We start from the raw sequence: 18036 nt of genomic DNA, 5'->3' as shown, positions 1-18036 counted from the left end.
TATATTCTATTTGTTAGTACTACGTTAACATTTTGTCTCAAGAGTAACATATTTACTGTTATTCGAAATTCCAACCTTGCTTTAAATTATACCTATATACATCTTTTACATCGTATTTTTTTTTTTTTCAACCATGCATGCTTTAATTGCTAAAATATCATTCACTCTAATATATAAGCTTATTATTATTCTGAAAACAAGTATATAGTAAAAAATTAAAAATAAAATTCTTTTTTATACATCTTTTACATCCAACCTTGCTTTAAATTATACCTATATACATCTTTTACATCGTATTTTTTTTCCAACCATGCTTTAATTGCTAAAATATCATATGCATTTTCATTAATTTCAACCATTTTCCTTCACTCTAATATATATATAAGCTTATTATTATTCTGAAAACAAGTATATAGTAAAAAATTAAAAATAAAATTCTTTTTTTATTTTGTGTTCAATTTAGTATATTTACTAAATATTGAATTGCGAGAGAAAATTTTTTACTCTTAAGTAATAAAAAATATATATAAAAATACATTCTTAAAATAATAATAAATATAACGTATTATCAAAAAAATCAACTGTAAAATGTCTGTTAAATAATTTCATACTATGCTATATTATATCTAACGCTTTCCAACTTATTTATATGGTATCAATATTTTATCATCAACTTACAACAACCTACTGTTATATTATTTTGCTAAACAATAAAAAACATTAGCAATATCCACTCTACAAAAACAATTTCGCCAGGGAAAAATGCACATGCATTTATACCAACAAATTGTGGAATGAAAATTAGGCAACGAAATACACGTTCCAATACTATATAAAAAGGAGGAGAGCGGAAAAACCAAATAAAGCCTTCTTTTATAGTAGTTATCGTGCAATTAAACGCTTTAAATCCACAAATACATGCACTTTAGGTACACAGATCTATATACAGACATGAACTAACTTGTAAAATGGCGCAATCTACAAGTAAAATAATGTCAAGAGGCTGTGTGCGCTTGCAGGATAAACACTTGCAAACGTGCGCATCCCTTCTAAAAAAACCCCAAAGCATGCGCGTTGTTACGCGTTATACCCGTGCCACAAAATACAGAGGTAGGCATGGCATTGCGTACTATATCATGTCACACACAGGCACGTTCACTACCTCCATAATTTTATAGATTTAGCATCGCATTAACGCATTAAAAAAGCGCAGCAGCGCACATCCTCTTCTGGGAAAAAAACACACAAAAATAGTGTTTTCCCTCTCATTCTCACAAAAAATCCCCCCTTTTCATATACCCTTCTCTTCTCCCCTTCAGCAGCCGCCATTAAAATTCCATCTTTCCGCTAACCCTACAGCTGAGAAAGACCCGTTCAACAAGCCCAAACATCGACCGCTCAACACATCCTTCAAGATTCCCGTACGCAGCACCGTCTACTGGAACTTCAGCTTTGTTGCCCGCCTCCTTCCAATAACATTTTCTAAAATAAACCCATCTTCTTTGAAATTTTATATACAAGATTTAAAGGTTTATGCAATATAATGTCTTATAAATTTTTGGGCCTGAATGTTGCTATTTTTCGAAATTATTTAATAAGAATTATGCCTCCAAAAAAAAATCCAAAAGAAATGCTTCGTCCTCATCTCATAACTATGATAAACACAAATTTTGGAATGCGGAAGCTTAAAGGATTCATGAAAGCACGTTAACTCAACCTATCACTACAAAAAAGGCTAAAGACAACGGCGAGTCTTGTAAAACTGTTGTTAAAGGTCATGTTGTTAAAGGGTGCGTTGGAAGACAACGATTTTTATCCGTTGTTGTAGCTACAATTTGTGACGATTTTAAAATTAGCGACGGATTGATGCAAAACCTTCGCTAATTAGCGAAGGTTTGCTATCCATCCTGAGAACGGTAAATGAGGTGACTTTTACAACATTCATAGAGGCAGCACTGACATCAGGTTTAATAGAAAGTGATAACATTGCTGAAATGTGTATTGAAGAAGCTGCTCGTTATTTAATGCCTCATGCTTTGCGACAATTATTTGCTATTGTCCTCGTTTTTTGTTGCCAAAAAAATCTCTTTCAGCTATGGTTAAAATTCCAAGATTTATTCTCAGAAGACTTTGCTCAGAATAAAGATTTTGCTCCAAAGATGATTAGTAAAAAAGTTTTAGACATAGTTGACAACTACCTTCATTCCATGGGAAAAAAATTGAAAGACTTCTTTCATACAGACAAAGATGTAAGCTTAGATCCTAACGATATATTGACAAAAGATTTACAAACTGAGCGTGACATTTATATACCGACAAAAGATCTTTTGGTTGTTGAACAATTAAATATAGAACAAAAAAATGCTTATAATCAAATATTATATTATGTTCGTAATGATTTGCCAAGTGCTTTCTTTATTGACGGTCCTATAGGTACTGGAGAAACCTTTTTATATAGAGCACTTCTTACTACAATTCAATCAAACGGTGATATAGCAATTGCGACCACAACTTCAGGAGTTGCAGCATCTTTGCTTCTAGGAAGCCGCACTTCCCATTCGAGATTTAAAATTCCTTTAGAGGAAAACAATATCAAATCATGTAGCATTAGTAAACAAAGCACATTTGCGACTTTAATAAAACTAGGCTACGATAGCTAGGCGTGATGTTATTGAATAGTTCAATGAAATGTCTAGCGACGGTTTGCTATCCGTCCAGATAACGATAAATGAGGTGACTTTTACAACATTCAGAGAGGCAGCACTGACATTAGGTTTAATAGAAAGTGATAATATTGCTGAAATGTGTATTGAAGAAGCTGCTTGTTATTTAATGCCTCATGCCTTGCGACAATTATTTGCAACTGTCCTCGTTTTTTGTTGCCCAAAAAATCCCTTTCAGCTATGGTTAAAATTCAAAGATTTTCTTTCAGAAGATTTTTCTCAGAATAAAGATTTTACTCCAAAGATGATTAATCACAAGGTTTTAGACATAGTTGACAACTACCATCATTTCCATGGGAAAAAAATTGGAAGACTTCTTTCATACAGAAAAATATGTAAGCTTAGATCCTAACGATAGATTGACAAAAAATTTACAAAATGAGCGTGACATTTATATACCGGCAGAAGATCTTTTGGTTGTTGAACAATTAAATATAGAACAAAAAAATGCTTATAATCAAATATTATATTATATTCGTAATGATTTGCCAAGTGCTTTCTTTAGTGATGGCCCTGGAGGTACTGGAAAAACCTTTTTATATAGAGCACTTCTTGCTACAATTCGATCAAACAGTGATATAGCAATTGCGACCGCAACTTCAGCAGTTGCAGCATCTTTGCTTCCAGGAGGCCGCACTTCCCATTCGAGATTTAAAATTCCTTTAGAGAAAAACTGTTGTATAACCAGAATTAACAATTTACTCAAGATGATTTCGATATCTAGCACACATGCAGCAATTCAAGAAAGCTTAGAATACACTGCAGATTACGTGGTTCGGCCTTTCGGCTTACGTCCACGGGAGAAAAACCTGTTGCTTTTATTTATCACAGCAAAGATACACGAATGGAAATTACAGAAGAATTCACGCACACACTATCACACAGAAACTCTCTTTGTACAAGTCCCTATTCTCGTGTGTGTTTCCTATCAGTATTCTTCTCTCATGTTAGTCAAGTTTCTTCTCTCTCTCGTATATATATATCTCTCCCATGCAGAATTAAGAGATCAATATATATCTCTCCTTGATCCAACCGTAAGTTTCCTTCCTTTACTGCTGGACCCCCAAGGTTGGTTGAGTTGTTGCAACCAACAATAACTCCTTTCCCATCCTTGACTTATCTCAGAAAGAAGAGACCTCACGCGCCTTACATTTGGGAGACACTTCCCTCAACAATCTCCACCTTGTCTTCCAAATACAGGCTGTTCTCCAATACTCCTTGAGTTATTTAGACTCCACCACATTAACCAAGTTCATGCAATGCTTAAATTTAGCTTGTGGCAACGCCTTTGTCATCATATCAGCAGGGTTCTCAAGTGTTGAGATTTTCTCTACTTTAACCAGGCCCTTTGTCGTGATGTCCCTTACAAAGTGTAGTTTGATGTCAATGTGCTTGCATCTTTCATGAAAAACTTGGTGTTTTGTAAGGTGTATAGCTCCTTGGTTATCACAGTGGACTGCTACCCACTGTTGTGTAATCCCAAGTTCTTCTAGTATTCCTTTGAGCCATATAGCCTCTTTTATTCCTTCTGTAAGTGCTACATACTCTGCTTCGGTTGTAGACAAGGCAACAACTGGTTGGAGAGTAGCTTTCCAGCTGATAGCAGTTCCATAGAGCGTGAAGATGAATCCAGTAAGTGACTTCCTTGTATCCAAGTTCCCAGCATAATCTGAGTCCACGAATCCAACAAGTGGTTGTTTCTGATTCGTCTGCTGTCTGAACATCAGTCCCAAGTTTGAGGCCCCTTTCAAATATCTCATCGTCCACTTTAATGCCTCCCAGTGTAACTCTCCTGGGTTGGCCATAAACCTTGATTCCACACTCATAGCATATGCGAGATCTGGTCTGCTGCATACCATGCTATACATTATGCTCCCTACCCCATTGGCATAGGGTTTATTCTTCATGTTTTCCTCTTCTTCCTTACTGGTTTGAGAGTTCTCAGTAGATAATTTGAAGTGTTGGCCAATCGGTGTACTTACTTGTTTTGCTTCCAGCATCCTAGCTCTTTGAAGTACCTTCTTTATATATTGGCTTTGGTTTAGGAACAAGGTTGCATTTCCCCTGTCCCTATTGATATTCATCCCAAGTATTCTTCTTGCTTCTCCTAGTTCCTTCATTTCAAACTCAGAGCTTAATGTTTTCTTGAGTGCTTGTAAATCAGTTCGGCTTTTGCTTGCTACAAGCATGTCATCCACATAAAGTAGCAGGAAGATCTTGGGTTGATTTCTGTCACTTCTCATGTACACACAGCTATCAAAGTTACTTCTCGCAAAGTGTATTTGTGTCATAAACTCATCGAACCGTTTGTACAATTGTCTGGGACTTTGCTTTAGGCCATATAACGATTTCTTTAACAAACACACCTTTCCTTCATTTTCAAAGGTTCTAAAACCCTCCGGTTGTTCCATGAATATGGTTTCTTCCAAATTTCCATGAAGGAATGTTGTTTTAACATCAAGTTGCTCTAATTCAAGATCAAATTGATTAACCAATGCCAGCAAAATTCTGATGGAAGTATGTTTGACTACCGGGGAATAAATCTCGTTGAAGTCAATACCTTCCACTTGTGTGTATCCCTTTGCCACCAACCTGGCTTTGTATTGTACTTCACCCTTATTAGTTCCAGATTCTTTGAGCTTGTATACCCACTTGCATCCAACCACTCTTTGTCCCTTTGGTCTAGTAACCAGCTCCCAGGTTTTGTTCTTGTTTAATGAGTTCATTTCTTCATTCATGGCTACAAGCCATTTATTCTTCTGTGGGCTGGTCATGGCTTCTTTATAGGAGGTTGGCTCTGAATATTCAATATGCTCTGCAATATTTAAGGCAAAAGAGATCATGTCTGCTTGTCCATATCGCTGGGTTGGTTTTATTTCTCTTTTCTTCCTGTCCCTGGTCAGCATATAGGAGTCATTATCCTTTTCAGTGATTGATTCATTCTCGGTTGAATCTGCACCATGATCAGTATCTGTATGATCTTGAGGAACTTCATTTGTATTATTATTAGAATTCTCCACCTCAATCTGTGTTTCCAAGGAAAGGTCACTTGACAGATTTGATGTCTCTTTATGTTGGATATACCCCATTTTTCTTCATCAAATATTATATCCCTCGAAATGAAGCACCTGGGACCCTTATCTTCTAGATTCCACATCTTGTATCCTTTCACTCCATTAGGGTATCCAATGAAGATGCATTTTACTGCTCGAGGCTCAAGCTTGTCTCTTTTGATGTGAGCATAGGCCATGCAACCAAACACCCTTAGATTTGAGTAGTCTACGGGGGCACCTTTCCACATCTCCATAGGGGTCTTGAAGTTTACTGCACTTGAAGGACACCTGTTAATCAAGTAACAGGTTGTAGTCACAGCTTCCCCCCAAAAAACCTTTGGTAGACTTGCATTTAGCAGCATGGATCTTGTTCTTTCCAATAGTGTTCTATTCATACGTTCAGCCACCCCGTTTTGTTGGGGTGTTCCAGCAACTGTCTTATGCCTCACGATTCCCTTCTTTGCACAGAATTGATTAAACATATCTGAGCAGAATTCTAATCCATTATCAGTTCGAAGGTGCTTTAGTTTTGTATCCAGTTGATTTTCATACAATACTAGCCATTCCTTGAACTTTGAATATGCTTCATTCTTAGTTTTGAGTACATATACCCAAAGCCTTCGGGAGTAATCATCTATGATTGACATAAAATACCTCCCTCCCGCATGAGTGGCTGTCCTTGAGGGGCCCCATATGTCCGAGTGAACATACTCGAATGGCCTTGAGGTAGTATGTTTGCCGGGCTCAAAGTTCACTCTCTTTGCTTTCCCTAGTATACAGAATTCACAAGTTTCCATTCCTTTGATGTTGTCTCCACAAAGTAGTTTTTGTTTAGATAGTTCCATTAGACCTTTTTCACTTACATGGCCTAGCCTTTTATGCCCAAGCCATGTTCTATTAGTCTTATCTTCTGCCACGGCTGATTTTCCCAAGACTGTATTCCCCAGCAAGATGTACAGGGAGTTCTTCCTTACAGCCTTCATAATCACCAATGATCCCTTGAGTACTTTTAATTTTCCATTTTCTGATTTAAAGGAGCAACCATTTGATTCCAGTGTACCTAGGGAAATTAGATTCCTTTTGAGATCTGGTACATATCTTACTTGCTGTAAGATTTTATATGAGCCATCATCCATTCCAAGTTTTATGGAGCCTATACCTTTTACTTTGCATGATCTGTCGTTCCCTAGGATGACCACTCCCAAATCTGTTTCATGGAGAGTTTCAAACCATGACTTTGTGGGACACATATGAAATGTACATCCAGAGTCTAAAATCCATTCATTTGATGTTCCTTGATCTGATATGGCCAATGCCTCTGCCGTGTCATATCCATCAGATGTCACAGAGGCTTCACCATCTTCATAGCCTTTTCCTTGATGATTCTTTCTTCTTTCTGGACAATTCCTTTTGAAGTGTCCTTCCTTGTGACATAAGAAACACCTATATTTGATTTGACTCTTGGATCTTGATCGTGAAGTGTTCCTCCTTTGTTGTCTTTTAGCAGGTCTCCCTCGTGTATTTAGACTTTCTCCCTGCCCATGACCATGAGAATTCATTCCCTTCTGTAGTTCTTTGGCCCTTATAGCTGATTGGACTTCCTCCAATGAGATTGATTGCTCCCTGCCGTAGAGAAGTGCATCCTTGAAGTTTTCATATGAAGTTGGAAGAGAGTTTAACAAGATTAGTGCCTTGTCCTCTCCTTCCAATTTAACTTCTATATTTTCCAAGTCATCCAAGATTTTGATGAATTCATCAATCTGCTCAGAGATGTTCTTCTCGTCAGTGATCTTGAACGAATATAACTTTTGTTTCATGTACAACCTGTTGGCAAGGTATTTAGTCATGTAGAGTGATTCGAGTTTGGTCCACATAGCTGCTGCTGATACTTCCCTGGAGGCCTCACGCAAGGGTTTGTCTCCATGACAGAGAATGATTGCACTTTGTGCCTCTGCAAGATTTTGCACCTTTTCTTTCGGATCACCCATCATGGCTTCTGTTCCTTTTAATGCTTCCTCCAATCCTTGTTGTATTAGGATTGCTCGCATTTTGATTCTCCACAGGCCAAAATCGTTCTTCCCTGTGAACTTCTCGATATCAAATTTTGTAGAGCCCATCTTCTTGATTGTTATTCGTATCGTGTCGTGGCTTCGCTTCCCACAGACGGCGCCAATTGTTGCATAACCAGAATTAACAATTTACTCAAGATGATTTCGATATCTAGCACACATGCAGCAATTCAAGAAAGCTTAGAATACACCGCAGATTACGTGGTTCGGCCTTTCGGCTTACGTCCACGGGAGAACAACCTGTTGCTTTTATTTATCACAGCAAAGATACAAGAATGGAAATTACAGAAGAATTCACGCACACACTATCACACAGAAACTCTCTTTGTACAAGTCCCTATTCTCGTGTGTGTTTCCTATCAGTATTCTTCTCTCATGTTAGTCAAGTCTCTTCTCTCTCTCGTATATATATATCTCTCCCATGCAGAATGAAGAGATCAATATATATCTCTCCTTGATCCAACCGTAAGTTTCCTTCCTTTACTGTTGGACCCCCAAGGTTGGTTGAGTTGTTGCAACCAACAATAACTCCTTTCCCATCCTTGACTTATCTCAGAAAGAAGAGACCTCACGTGCCTTACATTTGGGAGACACTTCCCTCAACAAAAACAATATCAAAACATGTAGCATTAGTAAACAAAGCACATTAGAGACTTTAATAAAACTAGCAACCCATTCGAGATTTAAAATTCTTTTAGAGAAAAACAATATCAAACCATGTAGCATTAGTAAACAAAGCACATTAGAGACTTTAATAAAACTAGCAAAACTCATTATTTGGGATGAGGCTACGATGGCTAGACATGATGTTATTGAAAAGTTCAACGAAATGTCTAGAGACGGTTTGCTATCCGTCCTGAGAACGATAAATGAGGCGACTTTTGCAACATTCAGAGAAGCAGCACTGACATTAGGTTTAATACAAAGTGATAACATTGCTGAAATGTGTATTGAAGAAGCTGCTTGTTATTTAATGCCTCATGCTTTGCGACAATTATTTGCTAATGTCCTTTATGGTTAAAATTCCAAGATTTTCTTTCAGAATATTTTGATCAGAATAAAGATTTTACTCCAAAGATGATTAGTCACAAGGTTTTAGACATAGTTAACAACTACCTTCATTCCATGGGAAAAAAATTGGAAGACTTCTTTCATACAGACAAAGATGTAAGCTTAGATCCTAACAATAGATTGACAAAAGATTTACAAACTAAGCGTGACATTTATATACCGACAGAAGATCTTTTGGCTGTTGAACAATTAAATATAGAACAAAAAAATGCTTATAATCAAATATTATATTATGTTTGTAATGATTTGCCAAGTGCTTTCTTTATTGACGATCCTAAAAGTACTGGAAAAACATTTTTATATAGAGCATTCTTGCTACAATTCGATCAAACGGTGATATATCAATTGTGACTGCAACTTCGAGAGTTGCAACATCTTTGCTTCCAAGAGGCCGTACTTCCCATTCGAGATTTAAAATTACTTTAGAGGAAAACAATATCAAATCATGTAGTATTAGTAAATAAATCACATTAGTCACGTTAATAAAACTAGCAAAACTCATTATTTGGGATTAGGCTACGATGGCTAGACGTGATGTTATTGAAAAGTTCAACGAAATGCCTAGCGACGATTTTATATCCATCCTGAGAACGATAAATGAGGTGACTTTTACAACATTCAGAGAGACAGCACTAACATTAGGTTTAATAGAGAGTGATAACATTGCTGAAATGTGTATTGAAGAAGCTGCTTGTTATTTAATGCCTCATGCTTTGCGACAATTATTGGCTAATGTCCTCGTTTTTTGTTTCCCAAAAAATCCCTTTCAGCTATGGTTAAAATTCCAAGATTTTCTTTCAAAATATTTTGATCAGAATAAAGATTTTACTCCAAAGATGATTAGTCACAAGGTTTAAGACATAGTTGACAACTACCTTCATTCTGTGGGAAAAAAATTTGGAAGACTTCTTTCATACAAACAAAGATGTAAGCTTAGATCTTAACGATAGATTGACAAAAGATTTACAAACTGAACGTGACATTTATATACCGACAGGAGATCTTTTGTAACGTACCGTACTTTTACTACTTCAAAATTTGCGTAAAAATTAAAAATTTTCTTAAACATAAAATTTCATACGGTCGTCACTTGTCATTTAACTTAATAATATTAAAATCAACATTCCCAGCTAATATTTTCCAACAAAGTACTTATTTCAAATCATCTCACATCCAACATAAAAACATAATATTTTAAAGTTTTCATAAAACATAAACATAGTGGTCCTCGGGTTTAACCTTCCGCTCAGTCCAAGCCTGCCCCTTGATCGCCACCTCCTATCTCCTCCTCAACATACTCACCTGCATCGATCAAGTCTAGTGAGTCTAAAGACTCAACACGTATAAACTGGAATAACGAGTACTACATAATAAAATCACATGCAAATTAAAAATAGAACATACATAACTTGAAACTTGAACTTGCATAATAAACTTGAAACTTGCATAATAAATTTAAAACTTTCATAATAACCTTAAAACTTGAACATACATACTTTGAAACTTGAACTTGAATAATAGCTTGAACTTTGCATAATAACTTTGAACTTTGCATAATGACTTTGAACATACGTACATACATACTCTGACGTGCCATCATCATAAACTTTCATAAACATACTGCATACTTGAATATACTTGAACATACGTAACTTCATCATATTCGTAGAGGATGTTTCAAAGCAAGTGACCCATAACATAATAAATATCTTATCAGACAAACCACAGTACTGGGTTGACAGGGACGTATCCACTGCCACATACATAAGATCCCCGTTCATAATTTAACGGGCTGGTTGGTCCCCGTCCATAATTTAACGCTTTCCAACCTTGATCTAACCCGTTCATAATTTAACGGGCGGATTGGTCCCCGTTCATAATTTAACGCTTTCCAATCCTAAACATAATTTGGTCACAAGACATTTAGCATACCTCAAAAACTTAAAATATTTTCTTTGCACGTCAACATACTTACTTGGTGTTGAGGGATTCGTTGGATCTCACTTGGGCCCCCTACTGCACATACTAACATTATTTAAATACTTGAATTGCATGTCTTAGACGTAGGTACTTGAGCTTACCACCAAAGTGAATAATTAGCTTATGACATTCTAGTTCGCTCCGGACTTGACCTCGTTTAATCATCGTACTAAACCATGACATAAAACCCCAAAACAAATCCTATATTTTTACATAAATAAATTTTTAACCATCGTACTAAACCATGATATAGAACCCCGAAGTAAATCCTAAAAAAAAATAAAAAAAAAAATTTTTAAAATTTTTTTTTAATTAGTGGGTACACGGACCCCGTGTAGGGGTCCGTGTACGGGTCCGGGTAGACTCTAGAATTTCGTACTTTTGAAGGAAAACGGACACGGACTCCGTGCCGGGGTCCGGAAAGAGGTCCGTGTAGCCTCTGGACGTGGAAATTCACTAACTTAATGATTCCTTCTTCCAACTCAAGCCTAAGAACAATGAACCAACACCTCAAGACTCATCCTAGGATGCTATTACCTTGATTCAAACCCGTACAAACACCCCAAACGTCCCCAAGCATCCACAAGCAACTTCAATACAACAATAACTCATTTTTCGACATCGTTTCGCTTCCTACGAGTTCTATTACATTCCAAGCCAATCCCGACCCAAACGAACCACCAAATAACACCTAAATACATCCCATAACATATCTAAATGCAATATCACAAGCCCGACGATGCCCAACGAAGCCTGCAACTCAAAAACTTCAAAACATGATAACCATCATTTTCTTTATGTCGTAGGTTTGAGCAGTCACACAAAAACGACCATACCTCACTCGTTTCTTGTCCAAAAATTACGAATTTTATATCAAATCGAATGTATCGAAAAGATCTATGTTTTTGTTGTTGAAAGTTTTCTCAAAATCTCGACCGAAAATTCGCAGTTTTAAGAAGAACAGAAAAACGTGATTTAGATCTAAAAAATTTTCTCCAAAATCGATCTAATCAAATAACCGCTCAAACTACTACACATCATACATAGATTTTACGCATAAAAACAACGCAACACATACTATGACATGATCGATGCAGCAACAACAAAATATACGTGCCTTTTGATATTTAAAATACCGTAACGACGATACCGAAGCGGAGACGGAGCGATAGACGATCCGGGACGAACGTAGCTCGATTTTCTTTAAATAACCTCAATGAAATGATGCTGGAAATTTTCAGAGATTGTACGCTTGTTTAAGGAAAGGGAAAAAAGGAAAGAAATGGAGACAAGAATTGATAGGGAAGTGTTTTAGAAACATTTCTTTCCTTAGTCAAAAGTTGGATTGAAATATATATTTTGTTTGATGTGTATATATAGTATACGTGTATATGTATGTGTGTAAGTTTAAATTAAATATTTGAATATGTGTATGTGTGCATTAGGAGAACAAATGGGTAATGTGTTTGACTAAGAATAAAATGAATAATACATGTGTGTAGAAAATAGTCAATTATTAGGTAATTATAGTTAAGGTTTTAAATTAATAATTAACTTACTAATCATTTTGCTTAAAAAAATAACTAAAATACACAAATTACTAATCCATAAAAGTTTTAAAATTATAATATCACATAATAATTAAATTAGACTTTTAAAATACTAAGAATTAAATAAATCATTTAAAATACTTAAATCTTATCTTAAAATAATTTGTCTCCATTAAAATTACTAAAAAAAACATCCCGGTCTCCTTTCCTCGATACCGCCTCGAATAATCGCCTGAAACATAAACTCAAGAACATTTTAACATACATTAAATAAACATGAATAATTAAAATAATAAATTTCATAAATTAAATGAAAGTATGCATTAAAATCATCTAATAAAATACATAAGGATTTTAATAACTTGCACGCACGTGATTCATATGGACTTAAAATTTTCGGGACTTCATAATCTATCCCCCTTAATTTGAATTTCGTCCCCGAAATTCGCTAATCCTCAATAATCCAAAAGTTTAGATTCTTAATTCTAGTATTCCAAAAATCCACGCTACCGCTGCGCTATTCTGATAAATCAAGTTTTATGTTGTCCTTACTTCTCTTCAATCCTAATTAAATTTCCTACCAAAAACCTCGGTTGCGATTCACAACTTAAAACGACTTATGGAGACTTACTTTTACTTTACTATGATCTCGACTTCTAACTTTTCTCGATGTTCCCAGTATTAGAAATGAAGGTTCAAGCTTATCGTATTTTACTTTTCTTATACTATACTCGTAATGTTGATCGAACTAATACATTAGCATCAATGCAGTTTAGCCTAAGAAATCTTAGCACCAAAATTTTTCTGATCAACTTCTATCCACGGCAATACACTTAAAAGTTAAATCTTATCTTACCTCATAATAATATTGGCCTACAACTCTTGAATCGATTCTTTCCTTACAATACTAAGCTTATGTAACTTAGCTATTTACAATTACGTCCCAAATATAAAATTGTTGCCAACCTTTAATTTCGAGTAAGGAATACGACAAGTATAAAAGCTTATAAGATTTTTAAACAAAATAAATTATGACATCTCATTATAATAATGAGATATGATATACATAATTATTTAAACATATCTAATATTATATACACCATATTTTTACCATAAAATTATATAAATACATACATATACCAACGGTCATAAAACGGTAACAAACGGCTATATTTTTTTTTTCTCTCTATAAATACCATCTCACAAATACATTCAATCACTCCAACTTTCTCTTCTTCTCTAAAACTTATTCTTCATCAAATTTTTCGAAGAAAAAGAAGATGGCTCTTGCAAAGTTATTTTAAATTATTTTAGTTATTATGTTTACGATTCTTGTATTTATCGGAGAATATCCTCCTCATGTTTTTTCTTTATTTTTACGATTACTTGTAATTGTTGTTTATCCATTACTTTGTATTGCAATATTCATTAATTAATAAAATGCATCGTGATTTGTAGTACCACCATGTCAAACTTTTAGATTTCTTACTCAATAAAAATCTTAATATTCATTGATTGATAACTTATGTTGAACACCACTAATTCCCTTTTTGTATTTATTTCACCCACAAAAATTTTTTCCGTACTAACAAATATCTCATACATTTTAAATTCGACTTACGCAATCCAAATAGTTTTAGATAATATAATTCCACACACATATTTATTTATTCCCAATTTTCTTAATAACTTAAAAAAAAAAATTCTCAAGACCATATGTCTACTTCAATCTTTTCATACATCTATCGAGTAACCTAACCATCGATCATACCCAACTTTCACAAAAAATCAAACTCCAACAAAAGTATAGTCCTAGCTGTTAAGATCATTGATAAAAACTTATAACACATCAATCTTAAGTTCCCAAAAATTTTGCTAACTCATTGTCTACCCTTATAACTTAGTTAATTGAGCAACTTTACCTCAAATCGTTATCATTCTAAATTCTTAATTTGCCACAACATTAATTCACTAGCGCCTAACTTTCTAGCCAAATATCAATTCATCTTACAACTCCCTTGATTACCATTTCTTATAATATTATAACCCAAATACTTCAATGTTCTAATGATCTCTTCGAGCTTAAATCCCCGAGATTTCTATCATTTAAACCATTCAATTCTCATTTACCGCTAAACTAGTTCTCCCAATTTCTTAAAATTGTAGCATAAATTCTTAATTTCCTAAAAAAATTACCCAATTGTCCTAAATTTCAAAAATTCCACAATTACCCATAAGTTGTTGGCATTCTTAATTCCATCTTATAAGTTTCTCGTAACATAAAGTTCGACAATATTAAGCTTATTAAACCCAAAATCAATTTCCATAACATGTCTTACATTTCTATTAATATTTAAAATCCCAAGTGTTCCTCAAAAGTTCGTATTTAATCCTCAAAAATTTCGGACTTTGCAATTTGGCCCTTAAAGTTCCCAAAATTTATATTTTTGGCCCTACAACTCTTTGAAATTTGCATCTTCATACCCATAAATTTTTCGACTTAACCCCATTAACCTTAAAATTCTTGAACTAAAAATTTAATCCCAAAATTTGGTAAATTCGAAAATAATCCCTTAAAATATTGCTTTGCACTTAGGTCTTTAAAATTTTCAATTCGTGCAATTCAATCCTTAAATCCAACTTGGAAGACATGCATCCTAAATAAATTCTACGTCTTTATATTTCTAAAGATCGTCGTAGTCCCAAACCATTAATCCTTTAATGGAGTTCTAAAAGAATAAACTCAGCTAACAACCATGAATCATCAGAAATTTCTTATAAAATCTACAAGTCCCAAAAGCATTCATCATTATCAAGTTTAACTTATGACCCACAAGTATAACATCAGTACTACTAACCAAAAATTAAAATAGACAAATCATTTTCAACTTTTCCAAACGCCCAAAAGTAAAATTCTTACTCATGTCCAAGTCCACCACACCAACATGCAAGAAATTAATTACTTTCTCATTTCATGTCATAACATACATAAAAATTTTAAAGATCCAATCTCAATACTCTGAAACGTATGTCATGTAAACATACAGGTAATAGAATTTAAAGCATACACATACTGAAATCATGACTTGATGTTCATTACTTAAAAGACTTTAAAACTTACAGACTTGAGGTGTGACTTCGTGAGCTTCTTGCGACTGGCAGTAGGCATAACCCTTTACAAGAACACCGCTCTGATACCAACTGTAACGTACCGTACTTTTACTACTTCAAAATTTGCGTAAAAATTAAAAATTTTCTTAAACATAAAATTTCATACGGTCGTCACTTGTCATTTAACTTAATAATATTAAAATCAACATTCCCAACTAATATTTTCCAACAAAGTACTTATTTCAAATCATTTTCACATCCAACATAAAAACATAATATTTTAAAGTTTTCATAAAACATAAACATAGTGGTCCTCGAGTTTAACCTTCCGCTCAGTCCAAGCCTGCCCCTTGATCGCCACCTCCTGTCTCCTCCTCAACATACTCACCTGCATCGATCAAGTCTAGTGAGTCTAAAGACTCAACACGTATAAACTGGAATAACGAGTACTACATAATAAAATCACATGCAACTTAAAAATAGAACATACATAACTTGAAACTTGAACTTGCATAATAAACTTGAAACTTGTATAATAAATTTAAAACTTTCATAATAACCTTAAAACTTGAACATACATACTTTGAAACTTGAACTTGAATAATAGCTTGAACTTTGCATAATAACTTTGAACTTTGCATAATGACTTTGAACATACGTACATACATACTCTGACGTGCCATCATCATAAACTTTCATAAACATACTGCATACTTGAACATACTTGAACATACGTAACTTCATCATTTTCGTAGAGGACGTTTCAAAGCAAGTGACCCATAACATAATAAATATCTGATCAGACAAATCACAGTACTGGGTTGACAGGGACGTATCCACTGCCACATACATAAGATCCCCGATCATAATTTAACGGGCTGGTTGGTCCCCGTTCATAATTTAACGCTTTCCAACCTCGATCTAACCCGTTCATAATTTAACGGGCGGATTGGTCCCCGTTCATAATTTAACGCTTTCCAATCCTAAACATAATTTGGTCACAAGACATTTAGCATACCTCAAAAACTTAAAATATTTTCTTTGCACATCAACATACTTACTTGGTGTTGAGGGATTCGTTGGATCTCACTTAGGTCCCCTACTGCACATACTAACATTATTTAAATACTTGAATTGCATGTCTTAGACGTAGGTACTTGAGCTTACCACCAAAGTGAATAAGTAGCTTATGACATTCTAGTTCGCTCCGGACTTGACCTCGTTTAATCATCGTACTAAACCATGACATAAAACCCCAAAACAAATCTTATATTTTTACATAAATAAATTTTTAACCATCGTACTAAACCATGATATAGAACCCCGAAGCAAATCCTAAAAAAGAAATAAAAAAAAAATTTAAATTTTTTTTTTAAATAGTGGGTACACGGACCCCGTGTAGGGGTCCGTGTACAGGTCCGGGTAGATTCTAGAATTTCGTACTTTTGAAGGAAAACGGACACGGACTCCGTGCCGGGGTCCGGAAAGAGGTCCGTGTAGCCTCTGGACGTGGAAATTCACTAACTTAATGATTCCTTCTTCCAACTCAAGCCTAAGAACAATGAACCAACACCTCAAGACTCATCCTAGGATGCTATTACCTTGATTCAAACCCGTACAAACACCCCAAACGTCCCCAAGCATCCACAAGCAACTTCAATACAACAATAACTCATTTTTCGACATCGTTTCGCTTCCTACGACTTCTATTACATTCCAAGCCAATCCCGACCCAAACGAACCACCAAATAACACCTAAATACATCCCATAACATATCTAAATGCAATAGCACAAGCCCGACGATGTCCAACGAAGCCTGCAACTCAAAAACTTCAAAACATGATAACCATCATTTTCTTTATGTCGTAGGTTTGAGCAGTCACACAAAAACGACCATAACTCACTCGTTTCTTGTCCAAAAATTACGAATTTTATATCAAATCGAATGTATCGAAAAGATCTATGTTTTTGTTGTTAAAAATTTTCTCAAAATCTCGACCGAAAATTCGCAGTTTTAAGAAGAACAGAAAAACATGATTTAGATCTAAAAATTTTTCTCCAAAATCGATCTAATCAAATAACCGCTCAAACTACTACACATCATACATGGATTTTACGCATAAAAACAACGCAACACATACTATGACATGATCGATGCAGCAAGAACAAAATATACGTGCCTTTTGATATTTAAAATACCGTAACGACGATACCGAAGCGGAGACGGAGCGATAGACGATCCGGGACGAACGTAGCTCGATTTTCTTTAAATAACCTCAATGAAATGATGCTGGAAATTTTCAGAGATTGTACGCTTGTTTAAAGGAAAGGGAAAAAAGGAAGGAAATGGAGACAAGAATTGATAGGGAAGTGTTTTAGAAACATTTCTTTCCCTTAGTCAAAAGTTGGATTGAAATATATATTTTGTTTGATGTGTATATATAGTATACGTGTATATGTATGTGTGTAAGTTTAAAT

This window comes from Primulina eburnea, chromosome 8 (assembly GCF_022965805.1).
Source record: "Primulina eburnea isolate SZY01 chromosome 8, ASM2296580v1, whole genome shotgun sequence".
Classification (NCBI taxonomy): Eukaryota; Viridiplantae; Streptophyta; class Magnoliopsida; order Lamiales; family Gesneriaceae; genus Primulina; species Primulina eburnea.
The sequence above is the reverse complement of the archived record's forward strand: the minus strand, read 5'-3'. Positions refer to the sequence as shown.